At 34.3% G+C, this 20,770-nt stretch overlaps 2 pseudogenes; both read left to right on the top strand.

The window, feature by feature from the left end:
• The window catches only part of LOC143388602 (phosphatidylinositol 3,4,5-trisphosphate-dependent Rac exchanger 2 protein-like), a 147,970-nt pseudogene that overhangs the window by 34,054 nt on the left and 93,146 nt on the right, over window positions 1-20,770 (top strand).
• Window positions 10,480-11,406, top strand: LOC143388596 (RNA polymerase II elongation factor ELL2 pseudogene; annotated as a pseudogene).

Genomic DNA, 20,770 nt, shown 5'->3' with positions numbered 1-20,770 from the left:
ATCCTGAAAAGAATTATTAAATATAATGAAAAGGAAAGGTGAAAGTAAACAAACAGATCTGTTAACCTCCTTAAAAAACAATCCTTAACAGCTGTTTACCTGATTTAAATTAGTAAACAAGCAGATCTGTTAACCACCTTTAAAAATAATCCTTAACAGCTGTTTACCTAATTTAAATTAAGCCATTTAAATCACGTGAATAATAAAAAAAAAAATAATTCGGATCCATTTTCTCATGAGCGCTCCTCATATATGAAATATGGACATACGCACACACAGACATATAACACAAAACACAAATGTGCAAACAAACGTACAACACATAAGATAATAATAAAGGCCTTGTAGCTTTACCTAGCTGAAATCTCCATTGCAATGTTTAAAAACTCCACAGTCAAAAAATAAAACTGATCAGAAAAACATTAACCTAGGTTTGTATGAGCTCAAAAAATAAAAATAGAACCTTATGATGTGGAAAAATGCAATAATAAAATAGATATTGAAAAAAGCATCCTGGTTAATCACAGTCGCAGATGTAAGAATGGCCAAGCTGGAGTTCTGGATATCAGCTGTTATGGATTTGAGTCAAATCATCTTCTTTTCGATCTGTAGAAATCGTTTTGGTTAGTCTTTCTGGAATCCAAATCGGTTGCTGTTCTCCCTGTGGAAACACACAGACAGAGCCCTGACTCCAGACAATCACTGGGTCAGGACCTTTCCATTGTCCTGTTAGAATATCTTTCCAAAGAACTTTAGGCTTATGTACATTTTTTGGATACATATGCCTTTCCGCAGCACTAAGTCCTGATGAATCCAAATTTAAAAAGTTTAGAGTAAAAAGCGTTATTTTAAGTTTATCTTTGGGGGATATATACCCCTTTCCAATTCCCTCTTTTTGCTTTATTAAGTACGTTTTAATAGTTTGATGAGCTCTTTCAACTATGCCTTGTCCCTGTGGATTGTATGGAATTCCTGTTATATGAGTAATACCAAATGATGAGCAAAATTGTTTAAAAGAGGTAGAGGTATAGCCAGGACCGTTATCAGTTTTTAACTGTTTAGGAACGCCCACAGTGGCAAAATTTTGTAAGCAATGAGCTATAACATCTTTAGTTTTTTCTCCGGCATGAAGGGAGCCCATCAAAAATCCGGAAGAAGTATCAACTGTAACATGTAAATATTTTAATTTTCCAAATTCTGGCAAGTGTGTGACGTCCATCTGCCAAATATGGTTAGGTATCAGTCCTCTAGGATTGACTCCAAGATTAACTTGTGGTAAAAAGGTCACACAATTTTGACATTGTTTTATTATTTGTCTGGCTTGTTCCTTAGTCATTTTAAAACGCTTTTGTAAAGTATTAGCATTAACATGGAATTTTTTATGAAAATTCGTAGCTTCTTCTAGTGTAGAGAAAATATGTATGTCATGTGTAGTTTTATCTGCTAAATCATTGCCCAAACTAAGGGCTCCAGGCAATCCTGTATGTGCTCTAATATGTCCTATAAAGAATGGATCTTTTCTGTCCCAGATTAGACTTTGTATAGTGGAAAACAAAGAGAAAACAGTAGAGGAAGGGGAAATCCTACCAGCATCTTCAAGAGATACTATAGCATTAACTACATACTGACTATCAGAAAATAAATTAAATACAGAATCTTTAAACATTAAAAAGGCTTGTAATACTGCATTAAGCTCTACCTTTTGAGCTGATTGTTTGGGTACTAAAAATGTAAAAGTTTGATCAGGGGTAACTACTGCTGCTGTACCATTATTTGACCCATCAGTGAATATATTTGGAGCATTCATGATAGGGGTTTTTCTTGTCATTTTTGGAAAAACTACAGGATGCTTAGACCAAAAAGACAACAAAGGATTAGATTGTAAGTGATTATCAAATGAAACATTAGATTTGGGCTTTTCCTTAATCTTTGAGTGTTCTTTTTAGAGAAGGTTAGCTCTTGTTTTGTGTATATTGAAAAATATGCTATGATTAAAATCATAAAACTATATACATCACTATATCCTTTTTTTAAATTTATTTTTTAGTTGTAGTTGGACAAAATGCCTTTATTTATTTATCTTTATGTGGTACTGAGGATTGAACTCAGGGCTTCATATGTGTTAGGTGAGCACTGTACCATTGAGCCACAAACTCAGCCCATACATCACTATATCTTTTGAAGTAAACAAGAAGCATCTACTTATTTAATAAAATAATTCATACTTATGATAGCATTATGAAGTAGGTGGGAACATATTACAACATTGTGGAAAACATCCTCAGCTAAATGAGCAGGGATATTACAGGATCCGTCTAGTAGCTCATGGCCCAAGTGGGAGATAAGATATATATTAGAGGAAGGAGACTTTATTTGAAAAGCTAGTTGGTTAAGAAGACAGAAGTTTCTTACCCAAAGTCCATCTTTCTTGGAAACTAATTCAGGAGTGGTTTATTTTGAGAGTTAGTGGGTATTGTCATAATGGTAGGCACCTTTTCAGAGCTGGTGTGCCATATGATGCATACCTACCTGATCCTAGTAGTTCCCAGCTGGTTTCCAGTTCTGCAAATTTGAAGAACAATGATCAATATTTCCATCAATTCTGAGCTTCAGGCATAGAAGAAATCTGCATATTTTGACTTGATTCAGTGGCAAAACACCAAAGCCTTTTGAGCTAAATGTGGCATGATGAAAAAAATAGTAAAGTAAGAGCCAGTAGGGTGAGAAGAGAGGGCAGTGATGTGACTTGAGTAACCCAGGAGGGAAAGGAAGGAAGAGCCGGGTTCTATAGGTGGTAGGCCCAGGGCATACACCTGTGCATGTTAGGAGCATTACCTTGATGACTTTGGTGTGTGAACTCATTGTCTTTTGGGCTCTGTGGGAGGAATTTGTTGTGCTGATTTTAAAGTAAGTCCAGACAGGTGCAGTGTAATTTCAGTAATTCCAATGTAATGTCTATAATTCTAGCTTCTGAGGAGGCTGGGGCTGGAGGATTCTAAATTCAAAGCCAATCTTGGCAATTTTGTGAGACCCTGTCTCAAAATAAAAAAAGGGCTTTGGATGTGGCTCACTGTTTCAACACCATTGGATTGAATTCCCTGTACCACACACATACACACAAACAATAAAGTGCAATGTTTAGTACATAAGCTACATGTGGCTACTTTGGTTTTCTTCATCTAGAGTTATTGCTTAAATGGTAATAAACGTAGTGGAATGCAGGATCTTTTAAAGTGCAGTGCAAGATTCACTTAGCTAATCACAGTTACTGGTATTATAGGGAAACAAGTTGTGGTTGGGCGGAGGGGTTGTTAACATGTATAATCTGAAATTTTTTTGAACAATTTTTTTCTACCAGTTTATTATAATCTCTTACTTGTTTATTTTTGTAGCTATTAAGGAGGGTTCAGAGTATAATTATGAAATAAATAACTTTTATTTTCCCTCTGCCCATTAATACTTAAAATGACTTGCATTATGAGGTTCTGCTACTTTGAACAGAATGTGAACGTAAATCAAATATGTAAAAGGAAGAAGAAAAGTACAAAAATTATAATGTCTGATATAATGTATTCTAAACCAAATGTTACCTGGGAGTTTGAAAGACCCACAACTCTAAAACATCATTTGATAGTGAATTTTGGGAATTAATAGTCTAAGAGCAGGTAATGTGTGGTGACATTTGGGTACGAATGAAAGAATGTGGGAAGCATATTATCAGAAATTGAGTGCCAAGAACCTCTGCTTCTGTTCAAAACTTACTAAGCAAAATCAATCATTTGAGAGAGGACTCACCAAGCCAGTGTAAGTGCTATATAGAGTCATTCTCTAAGCCATCTTTAGCCTTTTTCTGGCTTCTCTCTTATCTATGGCCATGGCTACTCAATAAATTTTAGCAGAGACAAATAAAAACATTCACTGTTTGAGTCAGATTTTTCACTGCTGTGATTAAAAAATCTGACTAGAACAGCTGTAAGGAGGAAAAGTTTATTTGAGGGCTTATGGTCTCAGAGGTCTCAGTCCATAGAAGGCTGGCTCTATTTCTTTGAGCTTGAAATGAGGTGAACATCATGGAGGAGTGTGTGGCAGAAAGAAGCCGCTCACATCATGATGATCAAGAAGCAGAGAGAGACTCCACCCTCTAGATACAAGTATATACATCAAAGCCTCACTCCAATTTGCACCTTCTCCAGCCACACTTTACCACTTTAGTTAATCCCATAGTTAACTCACTGATTAGGCTGGGGCTATAATCTGGTCATTACTCCTCCAAAGCTTCTTGCATTGTCTCACATGTGAGATTTTGGAGGACACTACATCTAAAACCTAACATTCACTTCAGTCGCTACAGACACTGACACAGCCCTCTGAACTCCATTATTCTGTCTTGGAACCTTTGTTTCAGAGTGGTCTGCACGTCTTGGCCAGTAAAGTTTTCTTACAAGTTTTGTCACAGTAATATACCTGTTGGTCAGAGAGTGGCCATAAAGGGCTTCCTGGGGACATTCACAAATCCATCTTCATGGTTTAGACAAAATTGTAATAACATAACAAATAGAAACAATTTGATGTGCACTCATCTTCAAGGAAATTATTTTGTGAACCTTTATTCATGAGAATTATATGAGATAATATGGTTTTCAAAGAATATGTTTTAACTACATGACATGATAATGGTTTGGTATTTGTGTTTTCTCATTTTATGGCAGCTTTGGTATATCCACTTGTTTTGTGTTTTATTGACTTATTCTCATTCTTACTGTGCTGTTTATTAAATAATAGAGGATTGTTCTGTGGGTACAAATCATCCCTGAAAACTTTTATTACTTTAGAAACTTTAACAATATTTTTGGACATAGAACAAATGAATGTTAATAAGTTTGTAGTGTTTAATTTCATTTAATATGTTATGAGTTAGAAAAGTTACATAATTGAGCACTGACTATATCCAACATAGAGCTGTTTCTTTAGTTTTTAAATTCTTTTTACAAAAGCAAAAATATCTTGAAGAATTTTGTGGTCTTGAAACTTTCATGAATTGAATGATCATGTTGATATATTACACTTTATATTTTGCTTATTGGCCTTTGCCCATTAATTTCCAGCTGACTTCCATAGCAGTGGACACATTGTTGTTAACAGTTGGAAGATACATAATACAGCAAAAAATAAGTGGTTTGTGTGCATGGCAAAAACACCTGAAGAAAAGCATGAGTGGTTTGAAGCTATTTTGAAAGAAAGAGAATGATGAAAGGTGAGTATATGAATTAGGCACTGTGATTTTTTTTGTTTGTTTGTTTGTGTAAAGATTGTAACTTGGCACTAGAGCAGATAACTGAAAAAAGTTATGAGAATGTGGACTGACAAATAATATTCACTTTGATTTGCTGTGTGATATAAGGTCTACCCTAAAATATTTTTGAATAATTAACAATATTGTTAAATATACAAAAGGGAAACTTTTTATAAAGTTAGCAACATAATTATAGTATAGATGACAATGTTTCACAAGACTGACAATGTTTTAGTTTCACTTATTTTAACAGTTATTCTGTTACTGGGCAGGTCATTCTTGCTGCCTCCAAAAGCAGAACACAAAGTCTTCCTTTAAGCAGACTTCATTAATGTATCATAGTGAGGGCTGGGGATGTAGCTGACTGAGTGTTAGAGCACTTGCCTAACATGTGTGAGATCATGGGTTTGATTCCCAGAATTTAAAAAAAAAATGTACATAGATATAGGTACTTTATCCATATGTATAGATAAAAAGAAATATAGAAAGAGATATGTAGTAGTGTCATAGCATCTTTCTGCATATTTAGGACCTCTATGTACATTTAATAGTGTAATGAAAATCCTTTGATCAAACATGTTAGTTTTATAGTTGTAAATTGAGTCCCTTTGTGTGTGTGTGTGTGTGTGTGTGTGTGTGTGTGTGTGTGTATAAATTTGAGATATTCTCAGCGTGTCATTGAATATTAGGGAATGTAACCAGTAAAAAATTTGTTCAATTAGTTGTCCTAGGTAAAATTTGATTTATGTTTTTAGAAAGATTTTCAAAAGATATTTGACCTGGCAACATTCACTTGTGTGAAGCTTATTGACAAGCAAACATGTGCAATTCAGCTCAGAAATAGAAATACTTATATTTCTTTACCAATTGATTTGTTAATTGTTAGCAATCTTGGCACTGCTGATTACCCTTCCTAAGATTTGGGAACAAAACTTCTCTTGGTAATGAAATTTTAAGACAAAAGAGCTTTCTTCTATCTTCAGGTGTTTCCCCTTGAATATACAAAGTATCAACTTTAAGATATGTGTAGTTTACATCTGCATAAGAATTTGCAAAGCATTTTTAAACCCTTATTCTTTTGATTGATCACAGATGGAGAATCTGACAGAAAAATTTATAAGTTATAGATGCATAACCGACTCCTAAGATTTGTTGAATCTAGCACTTTGTTCAATCTAGCAATTTTTCAAGTAGAAAAGCAAATAAATTCAAAGGAGAACTGAATTTCTCATCAAGTTGAAACTTTAAATTTTTTTCTAGGAAAAACTTTGTCTTAAGATACCCAAGATAAAATATTGAAAGCAAGAGAGTGAAAAAAAAAATAAAAAGCACATTTTATAAAATAGGGAAATTGTACAATGTTTTAGGGTCTGATCCTGTGGTATTATTCATGATTTTTGGTAATTGTTAAAGGCTCCTGTATTAGAAAAAAATAAATTTTAGTAGAAATTTTTTAGCTTAGAAGACTAAAAATAATTCAAACATTTCTTATTATAGTCCTTCCTCTGGCCTGTCTGCTGATTAATCGTTGCTGGTCCCAACATTTTATCTTTGGCACTAGCTTCTAAATAGATTTCTTTCTTGGGTTATCTATTCCCAGTAGATTAACTTCCACATTACACTGCCAATTTTACAATTTTCATGTCCAGCCTTTGTCCTCTGTCCCAAGCTCTTTACTTGTGCATTTGGTTGACCCCAGATTCCACTCAAAACTCTAGCACTGATGGATCCTTATTGCTTGCTTGTTTCAGGCCAGAAGCATCCCCATCTACTTCCTCTCATCAAACTCTGGAATATCCTATTTTCTTCTCTCTCCTTTACACCTACATTTGATCAGTTGCTGTGACCTATCATGACCACCACCCCCCCATCTAATTCTCTATTTGATCTTTCTTGCCCTAGAACCCTTATTGTTTGCAGGGTCTTGTTCTTGCTTAAACTTTCACAGTTTCCACCAAATGGTCTCTGTATTAGTCAGCTTTTTTTAGCCATGACCAAAATACCCTATAAGAACAACTTGAAGAAGAGAAAAAGTTTATTTTGGGCTTATGGTTTCAGAGATTCCATCCATGGTCAGCCAGTTCTGTTGCTTTCAGCCTAAAGTGAGGCAGACTATCATGGTGAAAAGGTGTAGCAGAGGAAAGTTTCTCAGCTCATGTCAGCTGGAAGGGGGGGGAGAGAGAGAGAGAGAGAGAGAGAGAATGAGAATGAATATGAATGAATGAGAATCAGACAGAGACAGAACTGAAGAATCAAAGATAAGTTATAGGCTTTGAGGGCAACAACCTCAATGACCTACTTCCTCCAGCAATGGCCCCTGCGTATAGTTACCACCCAGTAGTTCATTCATATTATGAATCCATCAACTGAGTTAATCCTCTAATGAGGTTACAAATGTCATGATCCAGCTTTTTCCTAAAATTCCCATCTCTGCATCTTGCTGCATTTGGGAACATGCTTTGAACACATGTTGCTTTGGGGGAGACATTCCAGATTTAAGTCATATAACATTCTTCCACTTTGTAAATCCTAACCCCCTTCAGTTTGTTCTCCACATTGTCCTATGAACTTTGTTTCCAAAACAACAGAACTTTCTTTCCTATATTGTACTGCCTTTTATTTCCTGCTAGCTAAAACACAGATGTTTCCCCCTCTTCTAACTTGAAAACATAAGCACCCTCCCTAACCCACCAGCACATCTCCTGCCTTCTTGCGTAAAACCCAGGACTCTAAGGCCTCTGTGTTGCTTGACTTTAATTAGCTCTTGCAAATCCTTTGTGTAAAAATACCTATTTGTAGTGGTGCTCTTAAATATGGCCCTACTGAGAAAGATTTCTTAACATTTTCCAGGTAGAGATGTGGTACCCTGAATATTTCTTTATTTTATCAACCTTTCCCTTCACAGGGATGCCTAGGACCACCATGATGGTAATGCTCCTCTTATCTTTTGCTCTCACTCCACTGGCTAAACTGTGTTCATTTAGGATATGATTGTACAAAGGAGCTCTGTGCTCTGGGAATCTTGTCCTGGTTATCTACCTAGCATATCAAGAACTTCTTGAAAACTATGCCCAATCTTAAGAGCTCTGTATCCATACCCTGTATCCCATGGTAGACACATAATAAATGATTCTTTAATGAAGGCATAAACTAATGGATGAAGAGATTTTTTTCAATTACATGTCCTTTGTCTCATTTTTGATAGGTTTAAAACTAGGAATGGAGCAAGACACCCGAGTAATGATCTCTGAACAGGGTGAGAAACTTTATAAAATGATGTGCAAACAACAAACTTTTTAAATGTACATGATCTCAACCATTATAGTTTATTTACCTTCTCATATTTTTATTTTTTTCTTTTATTTCTTCTATTCCTTCCTTTTTTAAAAATTTGTGGTCTTTCTTTTGGATGGTTCTCATTTAATAAGTGAATTGGAAGAACTTTAACAACTTTTTCTGCCTTAAAATATGTTTCTTAGACTAGACAATTTATTTTTAGAATTTCATATCTAGAGTCTTTGAAATATTTTGTGTTTCCTTTGGTTTAGCAATAAATGAAAAATAGTTTCCTGATGCTGTCTGTAGGTTTGATTCTCTGGTCTCTGTGTAACAAAAAAAAATTTAAAAGTCTAAAACAATTTCACTAGGATGTCAAAGTTTAAATGTTAGTTTTTTTTAAAAAAAGCCTATGAGAATATTTTTATTTTTAAAATGTTTGTGTAATTAATGTTCTTTTAAGGATAGTTCATGAGCATTTACCTTTTTGTGGACAGTACTCTTGTAATTAAGGCTATGCTAAGATTTTCACTTTGGATTTTTGAGAGATCTCAAGAATTTGAATAGTTTATTAAATATAGTTTAGGAGAGTCTCAATGTGTGGACATAGGTTTTCTAGAATAAAGTCCACCTTCTATGACATGCAGGTCTTACATGTGAAAAAATATCTGCTGAATGGTATTGCCAGTATTCCTTTATACTTTGAGACTCCTTTCATAGTTGTTTCATGACTGCATGATACAGATAGATTTCCAGGGGAGGGAAATGAAATGTTCTACTTTTATTATTGGCTTTCTGTTGCAGTGAATTTGTGTCGTGGTTGTTGGAAATTGGAGAAATTCATAGATCAGAAGAAGGTGTTCCCTTGGGACAAGCATTATTAGAAAATGGAATTACCCACCATGGTGATTATATTTTTTTAATTTAATTACTTATTTAACTTACATATTTACAAATTGCCTGTCTCTTAATCTTACTGATTGTTTAGTTTGTAATTTTCTATGTTATAGGAAACTAACCATTTTCCTCAGCATTGTCAATACCTAATATGTGCAGAATTGTGAGTGTGGGTTGATGGTGATGTGGGTTTATGAAGTGTGGGTTTATGGTGAAACCATTGTTAACTTTAAAATGAACAGCCACCACATAGGCAGGAGTAATGATATGGGTAGGTTATGTGGGATTATGGAGTAAGAGATGGCAAGTTCTAACTGTAGTATATTCCATTTGTTACTTTTATTTATGTTGTACATTAATTACAAATTAATACAAAATATAGTTAAAACAAACTTTAGTCTTGATCAAATTATCCCTCCTACCCCAGGCACCACTTTCTTCAATAATACATTTTGAAATCAAATCATTTTGAATAAAAATTAATTTTGAAATTTCATATGCAATAACCCTTCAAGTATCTAAATTATTAGAACTGCATTGGTATCTATAATGTGATTAATTCTTGGAGAGAAACAGTACTATGTTTTCTTTATGTTGTTGTTGTTTGTTTGTTTTTATTTTTTAGTTGTAGTTGGACAAAATGCCTTTATTTTATTTAGTTTTTATGTGGTAGTGAGGATCGAACCCAGGGTTTCAGATGTGCTAGGAGAGTGCTCTACCACTGAGCCACATCCCCAGCCCAGTACTATGTTTTTAAAATAAACAGATAGATAGATAGATAGATAGATAGTTAGTTTATCTATCATCTATCAATCCATGCTAGAGATTGAACCCAGAGCCTTATACATGACAGGCAACATTGGTTAAAATTTGATTTTAGTGGCCAGGGCTTTTACTATTATCAGGATTTGACCAGTTGTAATGTCACATTTGGTATTCTGAATTTTTGTCATGAGAAATTTTTTTAAAGTGTCTGATTACCCCAAACTGGGGGTAAAAGAACATATGAAGATATGACAGTACCTCAGCAGCGGGATGGCCGTAGCTGTGGCGGCGGCTGCAGAAGCCCGAGCAGCTGCGGCTGCAGTGGAGGCTAGAGCCCGAGCGGCGTCGGCAGTGGCACCCTGGGGAGTTTAAGATGGCGGCGGGAGGGGGGGGGGTGCGGCGGGCCTGCGGGAGGAGCAGCGCTACGGACTGTCTAGCGGGCGGCTAGGGCAGGACAACATCACTGTACTGCATGTGAAGCTCACCAAGACAGAGATCCGGGCGCTCGAGACTTACCAGAGCCACAAGAATTCAATTCCTTTTCGACCTTCGATTCAGTTCCAAGGGCTTCAAGGGCTTGTCAAAATTCCCAAAAGTGATCCCCTCAATGAAGTACATAACTTTAACTTCTATTTGTCAAATGTGGGCAAAGACAACCCTCAGGGCAGCTTTGACTGCATCCAGCAAACATTCTCCAGCTCTGGAGCCTCCCAGCTCAATTGCCTGGGATTTATACAAGATAAAATTACAGTGTGTGCAACAAATGACTCATATCAGATGACAAGAGAAAGAATGACCCAGGCAGAGGAGGAATCCCGAAACCGAAGCACAAAAGTTATCAAACCCGGTGGACCATATGTAGGGAAAAGAGTGCAAATTCGGAAAGCACCTCAAGCCATCTCAGATGAAGTTCCAGAGAGGAAAAGGTCAACCCCCATGAACCCTGCAAATACAATTCGAAAGACTCATGGCAGCAGCAGTGTTTCTCAGCGGCCATATAGAGACAGGGTGATTTACTTACTGGCACTAAAGACCTACAAGAAACCTGAGCTCCTGGCTAGACTACAGAAAGATGGAGTGAATCAAAAGGACAAGAACTCCCTGGGAGCAATTCTGCAACAGGTGAGGGCATCTAGGGAGAGGTCCTTCTGTATAACTTCTTGTTGAGAAGTTCACTAAGAGAGTTTATTATCATTTAATCTTTTTATTATTGTAATAGAGAAATTCAGAGTAATTTGATCAATGGTGCATGAAATATGTAATTGCCTAATATTAAGTTAAATCATCTTTTTTTTTCTTTCCCCTTTTTTATTGGTACATTATAGTTGAACTCAATGATGAGATGTGTTGTTACATACGTGCAGACAATATAAACATATACTTTGGTCAAAAGCACTCCCCAGAACTTGCCACACTCCGTCCCTCCTCATTTTTTAAATTATTTTTTAAATTTATATATGACATCTGAATGCATTACAATTCTTATTATGCATATAGAGCTCAGTTTTTCATATCTCTAGTTGTATATAAGGTATATTCAAACCAATTTGTGTCTTCATGCATGTACTTTGAATAATAAAGACCATCACATTCCAATATCATTTCTAACCCCATGCCCCCTTTCTTCCCCTGCAACCCTTCTGCCCTACATAGAGTCCCTCTATTCCTCCAATGCTCCCTCTCCCTATCCCACTATGAATCAGCCTCCTTATATCAGAGAAAACATTTGGCATTTGTTTTTTGGGATTGGTCAATTTCAGTTAGCATTATCTTCTCTAACTCCATCCATTTTCCTGCAAATGCTATGATTTTATTCTCTTTTATTGGTGAGTAAAATTCCATTGTGTATATATGCCAATTTTTCTTTATCCATTCATCTACTGAAGGGCATCTAAGTTGGTTCCACAGTTTAGCTATTGTGAATTGTGCTGCTATAAACGTTGATGTGGCTGTGTCCCTATAGTATGCTGTTTTTAAGTACTTTGGGTATACTTCGAGGAGAGGGATAACTGGGTCAAATGGTGGTTCCATTCCCAATTTTCCAAGAAATCTCCATATTGCTTTCCATATTGGATGCACCAATTTGCAGTTCCTCCAGCAATGTATGAGTGCACCTTTTTCCCCACATCCTCACCAATGCTTATTATTGCTATTCATAATAGCTGCTATTCTTAAAGGAGTGAGATGAAATCTTAGAGTGCTTTTGATTTGCATTTCTCTAATTGCTAGCAATGATGACCATTTTTCATATATTTGTTGATTGATTATTTATCATCGTCTGAGAAGTGTCTGTTCAGGTCTTTGGCCCATTTATTCATTGGGTTATTTGTTTTTTTGGTGCTTAGTTTTTTGAGTTCTTTATATAACCTAAAGATTAGAGCTCTATCTGAAATGTAAGGGATAAATATTTTCTCCCAAAATGTAGGCTTCCTACTCACCTCACAGATTATTTATTTTTCTGAGAAGAAACTTTTTAGTTTGAGTCCATCCAATTTATTGCTTCTTTTTTTAAATTTTTTTTATTGTTAGTTGTTTAAAACATTACAAAGCTCTTGACATATCACATTTCATACATTTGATTCAAGCAGATTATGAACTCCCATTTTTACCCCGTATATATATTGCAGATTCACATCAGTTCCATATCCACTTTTTTACATACTGCCATACTAGTGTCTGTTGTATTCAGCATTTAGTCAAAAACTAATTGAAATGTGGGCTTATTTTCATGTGCATCAAATTTTACCATAAAATTCCATTAAGAGTAGGCAAGGGGCTGGTGTTGTGGCTCAGAGGTAGAGTGCTTGTCTAGTATACATGAGGCACTGGGTTCAATCCTCAGCACTATATAAAAATAAAGATATTGTGTCCACCTATAACTAAAAAATAAATATTTTTAAAAAGAATAGGCAAGAAGTTCTCTTCTGCCTTTAGTCTCAAATCACCTAAACTTTTGCCTTAATTTTCATTTGTTTATGTATAGGTAAAGTTATACAGTATATTTTGTGGTCTTTGGTAAAAGCCAGGATATTTTGCCACTACATAATTTAGAATGTCTCCTGTCTTGAATATAACTTTCTGCTCTCACTGGCCTGCCGTTTTCTGCCACCAAGTGTGCCGATATCAGTCCCATGTCTGCATTAAATAATATAAATGTGTTAATACTCTGAGCAGTATTAGCTTGATGAGTTCAGTATATACTCTGAGCAGTATTAGCTGTGATGAGTTCCCTTGCAATCACAAGCTTAAGTATAATAATAAGCCATTCTTTTAAATTAAGTCAATAGTTTGTCAGATTGTTAATTTCCTGTATTTTTCATACTGGCTTCAGATCCACCATCAATGGTGATCCATCTCTGTTTTTTCTAAAGCAATAACATTTCCAAATTTAAGTTGTTCTTAAATTTCATCATTAAAAAAAACCTATAGGCTTTCATCTGTTTTTCAAAGAATAACATATTTAAATCTGTTTTTTATTAATACATTTCTTAAATTCAAGATGTAATACTACATGTTATAAAAGAGAAAAACCATCAACTCCAGTTCAGGATTAGCCATTCCCTATCACCTCTGTCTGCCTCAAGGATCTTTTAGATCTGAACATCTTTTAGAAACAATTTAAATCCATATATCCCATAGAAGGTTTAAGAGCTCCAAAGAAAGGATGAAAGAAAAAGTGAGGATGAGAGTGTGTGTTCAGTCTTACATTTGAGGAAATGAGAATCAGGTTACATTTGACAAAATATTTGGTACTTGCACCTCCAGAAAGGTTATGGATTACCTTCTAGTTTAATGGATGGAGAGGGAAAAATAATGGCAGAAGGGGTTCTCATAGAGACCAATCATAGTTGTATGGTCATATGTATGTAGATAGATATATCTAAAAATGTAGGTATACTTGACCTCTGAGCAATTGAGACATAGAGTTATTAGGGTTGGTTGGTAGAATCTAATGTAAAGACATCCTTGCTGTATATTAGAATACTCCAGGGAGCTTTTTTAAAAATGCCAGTGCCAGAATTCCACCCCATAGCAACGAATCCAAGGGTCTGAAAATAGGGCCTGGGCACTGATATTGTATAAAACTCTTCAGAAATCTAATGTATGATATGGGCTGAAAACTGCTGGTTTTGTGAAAACATAGATACAAGGGCTACTTACATCTATCATTTGGGGGGCATTTGCTATGTGCTAGGCAATTCACTTGTGCAATCTCATTTAATCCTCAGAAGGAAAATAGCAAAAGCATATTTAGAATTTTTACTTAAAACAATTACCCTCTTGTTTCTTTTCCTGAACACTCCTGATAGCTAACATAAAATGACTTGTGCACCAATGAAACTGACTAAAAGTAGCATGAAAGAGAAAGGGGAAAAAAAACAACGAAATACTTAAATCATTCAAAAATTGGTCAGTCTGTCCCAGAGAAGCCAGCTGGCAAACAAGTTGCCTAAAATGATCAGTCATGGTTTTTCTTTGTCAATAAAGTTATCTGCTGATTCGTTGCTTGTATAGTTGTTTTTTGTACCCTGTAAACATTATTAATTCATCAAAGTAATAGCTATCTAAGGTAAACTAAGCTGCTAGCACCTAGTGAAATTTAAAAGCTTGTACCTGAATTTTAAAATGCTTGACATCCATCAGGAAATATGGATTGTTACTAAAATGGTATATATTTATAAAGCTTTTTCTTAGAATGATGGTTTTCCTGGAGAAAAAATAAATTTTAGAAATCACAAAAGCAACTAGATAAATCTGAATAATGTTCTTCTTAAGCTTAACATTTGGCTATTTGGCTCAAGCTTAACATTCATTTATTCTACTCATTTTAAGTATAATTGGCCTTCCGTATCTACTGGTTCCATATCTACAAATTCAACCAACTGTGTATCAAAAATATTCAAAATAAAATTACATCTGTACTGAAAAAAAAAGAACATATGAAGCAATTTCACATTAATAGAGTAATTCTATTAGATGGAAGTTATGAGGCAAATGTGGTAGATTCATTTGTATATAGTTCCAGGTGCATTTTAAAGAAAATAGAATCCCTAAATTAAAGTTGAATAAACCATCTGTGATAAGAGAGCAAGTTAAAAAAATTGACTGTTATTGCTATTATTCCCTCTGCAAATATTGTTGACAATATCATCAGCTGCAATATCTTGCTAGAAGGGGAGTTCTTGTTTTCTGGTAGCATATGCTTTTTCCATGGCATGCTGTTAATATTCATCTTGTTTGACTCTAGAATTTATAGTAAAATTCTTATGTGAGAATTCAGAGATCCATTTGTTAAATCCTCTAGTGTGCTGAAGTTGGCTTATACAAGCTCCTGAGAGCTGATAATTAAATTAAAAATATTTTGCAAGCTGGTTGGTTGTTAAGAATAATTATTATTAATGTTAAAACGATATAAACATTTACACAAGTTACATTATAAGTAAAGGTGATGTATCCTTGAAAGTTAAACACTTTCTAACTATTTCACTTCGTTTTATTGTTACCTATATTCTCGAGGATATTTATTATTGAAGTTATTATTTTTGTGTGGTGGAAATGTGCTGTAACAGTGGGACACTCATAATTAACTATGTGTTAGTAACTGTAAGTTGGTAGTTTGAAATTGCCCAGAATGAGGCTGTTTATATCCCAGAAATTAGCATATGCTACAAATCAGAGGTCCTCCTCCCACACTTTCCTCTACCTCCTTGTATCTCTCTGGTTCTCTCAGAGAGAATTGTTGTAAGGATTACATTAAGCAAGATGCCTAAACTCTTTTTTAGTTAATAAATTTTTCATGCTAGATAATTTGGGCAGTGGATGGAATGTGTTTTTCCAAGTCTTCACTGTTTTTCCAAGGAAGTGGCTAAGATTGACAGAGTGGCCCAGGGCTGGAACTATTAGGGTCACAAGCATTTGCATTACAGTTGAACCCTCCCTTTAACAATGAGTTCAGCTACCACTTGTTTTATTGTGGCAAGAGACATTTGGGCCCAATATTTCCTTGAAGTTTGGAATATCAAGAGAATAATTGATTTCAATGAATATTAAGGGACAAAATTGAGATTAGATTACATAGGAGAAATAAATGACCCATCTTGAAATACAGTATAAAATTTCAAAATATTTCTCTTAAATTTTAATTTTTTCATATGTGTCTTTTTCTTTATAGCTTATCCTAAGGAAAAAGATTCCAAAGGCTGTATTGACTATTTGGGGGCTGGCAATAATCTTAATTCAGTTTTATTGCTACATGCCCCAAACTTTGGTGGGTTGGGTAAAACTGTGTGTGCATGCTCTTTTGCATGTGCACTGCATGTGTTTACTAACTAATGTTTTAATATTCAACTGACTTAACCAAATGTAGTTAATGAGAATTAATTCTGACAGTTTTGTCTTCTTTCAGTGTTTCTAGCAGAAAGTCAAAGTCTTCTATGTAATCCTGAAAGTATAGCTTATTGCAGCAAATTATTTCTTTTGCAAATGTTGAATTCCCCATAATGAAAATATTTAAATATAAACATTTGAACTTTTAAAATATAAACCTTTGATCTTATTTTAAGGTTTTATTTTCTAAAACAATCATTTTAAAAATTTTGGAGTCTATAAAATAGCAGCCTGGAAAAGAGAAAATTTAATGGGATTCTTTACTGAGGTGTAATCAGCAAATAAAAGTTATATGTAATTATGGTGTACAACATGATATTTTTTATACACACACACACACACACACACAGTAGGAAATTATCACCAATCTAGTTAATGAACATACCCATTCCCTCACATAGTCATTATTTTTTGTGGTGGTAGCATTTAACATTTATTCCCTAAGCAATTTTCAAGTGTATAATACATTATGTAACATTTTCTTTGTTTATCCATTGATGGACACTTAGGTTGATTACATATCTTGACTGTTCTGAGTAATGCTTCAGTGAACATGGGTATGCAGATATCTCTTTGCATACTGATTTTGGATATATTTCCAGAGGTAATATTGGAGGATCATCATGATTCTATTTTTAATTTCTGAAGGATCCTCCCTACTGTTTTCCATAATGGCTGTACTAACTTACACTCTTACTAACAATGTACTATAGTTCCCTTTTCTGCACATCCTCCTGTACACTTCTATTTTGTCTTTTTGATATTTGCCATCCTAAGGGATGTGAGGTGATATTATTGTGGCTTCAATTTATATTTCCCTGATCACTAGAGATGTTGAGCACCTTTTCATGCATCTGTTAGCTATCTGAATTTCTTATTTTGAGAAGTACCTATTTAGATCCATTTCCTGTATTTCAATGGGAGTATTTGTAGTGTGGTGTTGAGTTCCTTAATATGTCTTAGAATTTAGCCTACTAATCGAATATATAGTTTGCAAATATTTTTTTCCCATTCCATATATTGCCCTTTCATTTTGTTAATTACTTTACTTGATATGCAGAAGCTTTTTAGTTTGATGTAATCCCATTAATTGATTTTTGCGTTTATTGCAAGCACTTTGGGTATTACATTCATTACTTATCTTTTTACTGGTAGTTTTATAGCTTCAGGTCTTTAAATATTTAATCCATTTTCAGTTGATTTTGAGTAGTGTAAAATAAGGGTCCATTTTCACTCTTCTGCATGCAGATATACAATTTTTCTAGTTCCACTTTTTAGAGAGAATTTTTTTCAGTCAGTTTTTTATTGCCGTGACGAAAATTGACTGACCAGAACAACTTAGAGAGGAATAGTTTTGGGGGATTCATGGTTCAGCATTCTTAGTCCACTGTTTGGCAGTTCTGTTGCTCTGGGCCCAAGGTGAGACAGCCCATCATGGCATAAGGGTGAGATTGAGGGAAACTGCTTCCCTCCTGACCAGGTCAGAAAGCAGAGAAAGAGGGAAGGGGCCAAGAGGAAGAACTCCTCAATGGCAAGGCCCCAGTGACCCATCTCCTTCAGCGATGCCCTACCTGCCTATAGTTAACTCCCATTCAAACTAGAATGGGCTGATCAGATTACAGCTCTCATAGTCAGGTCATTACCCCCAGACATTTTCTGTATCAACACAGAAGCTGTGGACTGATATCTCAAATTCAAGGCATTGCTCTGTCTTTTGCTATTGTGTGTTCCTGGTAACTCTTTTGAAGATAAATTGACTATAGATATTTAGGATTCTTTCTGAGATATTATTTTATTCCATTGATTTTTTTGTCTCTTTTTATGTCAGTGCTTTGATTTATTTACTATATAGTTTTACTTTCTATCTAAATTATGTCTTAAAAATTTTATACTTTAAGAAAAATAATATCAAAAAGCCCTTGTAGAGCATATCATGTATATGATAAATTCATAGTACAATTGAATCCTGCTATTAATGATTTAAAATATTATTTTTGGATTTATCATAACATTGGGATGATTTTTACACTGGTTGAAATTGGTATAGTGATTGCAGGATATTGACAGTGAATTTGCTTGTTCTTTCAATATGGCATTGACATGTCCCTTGAGGCACCTCACTTGCTTTTACCATTCCTTTATTTTTCAGAGGGTGTAAGATTGTATTGTCATCTTCATAGTCTGTTTACCCCAGTGATAAGGTGAGTCTGGTTTCTATGTTCCAGGAATCTTAAATAGAAATATTTTTATTGCATATTAGAACTTGGATTATTTTGTCTTCTTCTGAAAGTGGAAATTTTACTTTATTTAGTATTTTAAGTAACTATTTATCTTAAAGTATGCCTTAATTTTTCTGAGACTCTATGCTGTGCCTTTCACTTTTTTATATTGAGTTCCAAAGTTATTTTTCTTTTATTACATGGTAAATTATAGACTTGAAAATGGAACAATCCACACTCAGTTAATATTAATAAATAATAGTTAACTGGAGAGAATTTGGAAATACCATGAACTCTGAATGTTTATCATTATGATTACTTGTATTTTAACCTTTTTAATTACATTGTATAATTAATTATTAGATATATAGTTTATCTTATGATAGTTCCTTCTAATAGTCTTAAGAAAAGTTTTATATTTGAAAATTTAAAACTTCTTTGAAATTACCAAATACAACTTTTAAATTTTATTCTTTCATGTATTTGTTACTGAAGAGATATGGCTTCTTTGATAGGAGGAATTAGGATTAGTTTTGTTTTTGACTTCATGAAAGATCTAGAGTTTTATATTAAGATTACTAATAGATTAGATAGTGAGGAATATTATTGAAGCTTGGTAATATACATTAACTGATAGAATATTAAATTTATTTTAGGTGGCTAGATGCTATTTGGAGTTTAATAGCTAGATCATATTTTCAGAACAGAAATGTGTGCTCCATTTCTGAAATGAATAAAGATGCTTTTCATTCTTGGCTGCAGGATCCAAATATTTTATGTGTGCAGTGTTTCTATTTTTCATTCTGATTTTCAATTCCAAGAAATGCGAGACTAAAAGAGAGAGAAGGAAAGAGAGATTGCAGAAAGCTGTGTCTTAAGTGTGTGGTGTGTCCTTTCACACTGCATAATCACACTGCATGCATATCCTGCAGGAGAATTCAAGATCTTATCCATTATTCCAGAAATGTTATGTGCACTTTTTCAAACAGGCTTCACAAAGTAGAAAGAAATGAAAATAATGAATATTTATTGACTTTACTCCATGATCCTATTATGGATACCCTTCAAATATTTTGAGTAACTGAATACTAAGTACTTAATAGGAATTGGGTAATTTTTTTTCTGCTCGGTAAGTAGAAAATAGGAATGGTTTAATTTGCCATGTCACCTGTGTGCATATTGATCTTATATGTGTGAAAATATGTTCTAAAAATATATTTTAACCATATGGGATTTCTTATCCAAAAGGCTACATTCTCTAAGACTTGATAACAAAGAATCATTCTCTGGATAGAAATGGTAATTGTTTTTGACTTGTCAAAGGAAAATTGAATGGGCCAAAACCCATAATACAAAGGGAATATATGTTCGTCATGCTTTTAATATGCATGGCTTCAACTTACATATAGAAAAATGGGTATATTAACCACAAGTCTATATGTGTTGTATAACACACTGTCCCTTTTATTTCTTACTGATGCTTATGGAATCCCAGATGGAATGCGTGGTGAGGTATCAGAAATGTGGAAGTGGATTTAAAAGATTCAAAAAGAAAAAGCTGCCTTTGATTATTGGCTGACCTAGTTTATTTATATTGAAATCTCATAAATTCAACTGTATCTTGGAGCTTTTTAATGCAAGTGGGTAAAAAGATGGAAATATTAATTGTAAATTACTGACAGAGGCTAAACAGTGAATAGAGCTAGTAATTAGTAGACACTTTAAGCTTTTGCAGTTTGCATTTTTTTTTTTTGACATTTTGAAAGGACCATGATTTCCTCATTCCCTTTTGATTCAGGCCTGCAAAATGAATGAATTATAAATTTCTGCCCTTGGGTCTGATCATGAGACTTTGTTTGTATCTAACTGAACTTTGAGTGATTATTTCCCTCAGTACTTGGAAATCTACTGAACTTGATGTAGAGAACCCATT

This window comes from Callospermophilus lateralis, unplaced genomic scaffold (genome assembly GCF_048772815.1).
Source record: "Callospermophilus lateralis isolate mCalLat2 unplaced genomic scaffold, mCalLat2.hap1 Scaffold_300, whole genome shotgun sequence".
In the NCBI taxonomy this organism is placed as follows: domain Eukaryota; kingdom Metazoa; phylum Chordata; class Mammalia; order Rodentia; family Sciuridae; genus Callospermophilus; species Callospermophilus lateralis.
This window is presented reverse-complemented; position numbering and strand designations above follow the sequence as displayed.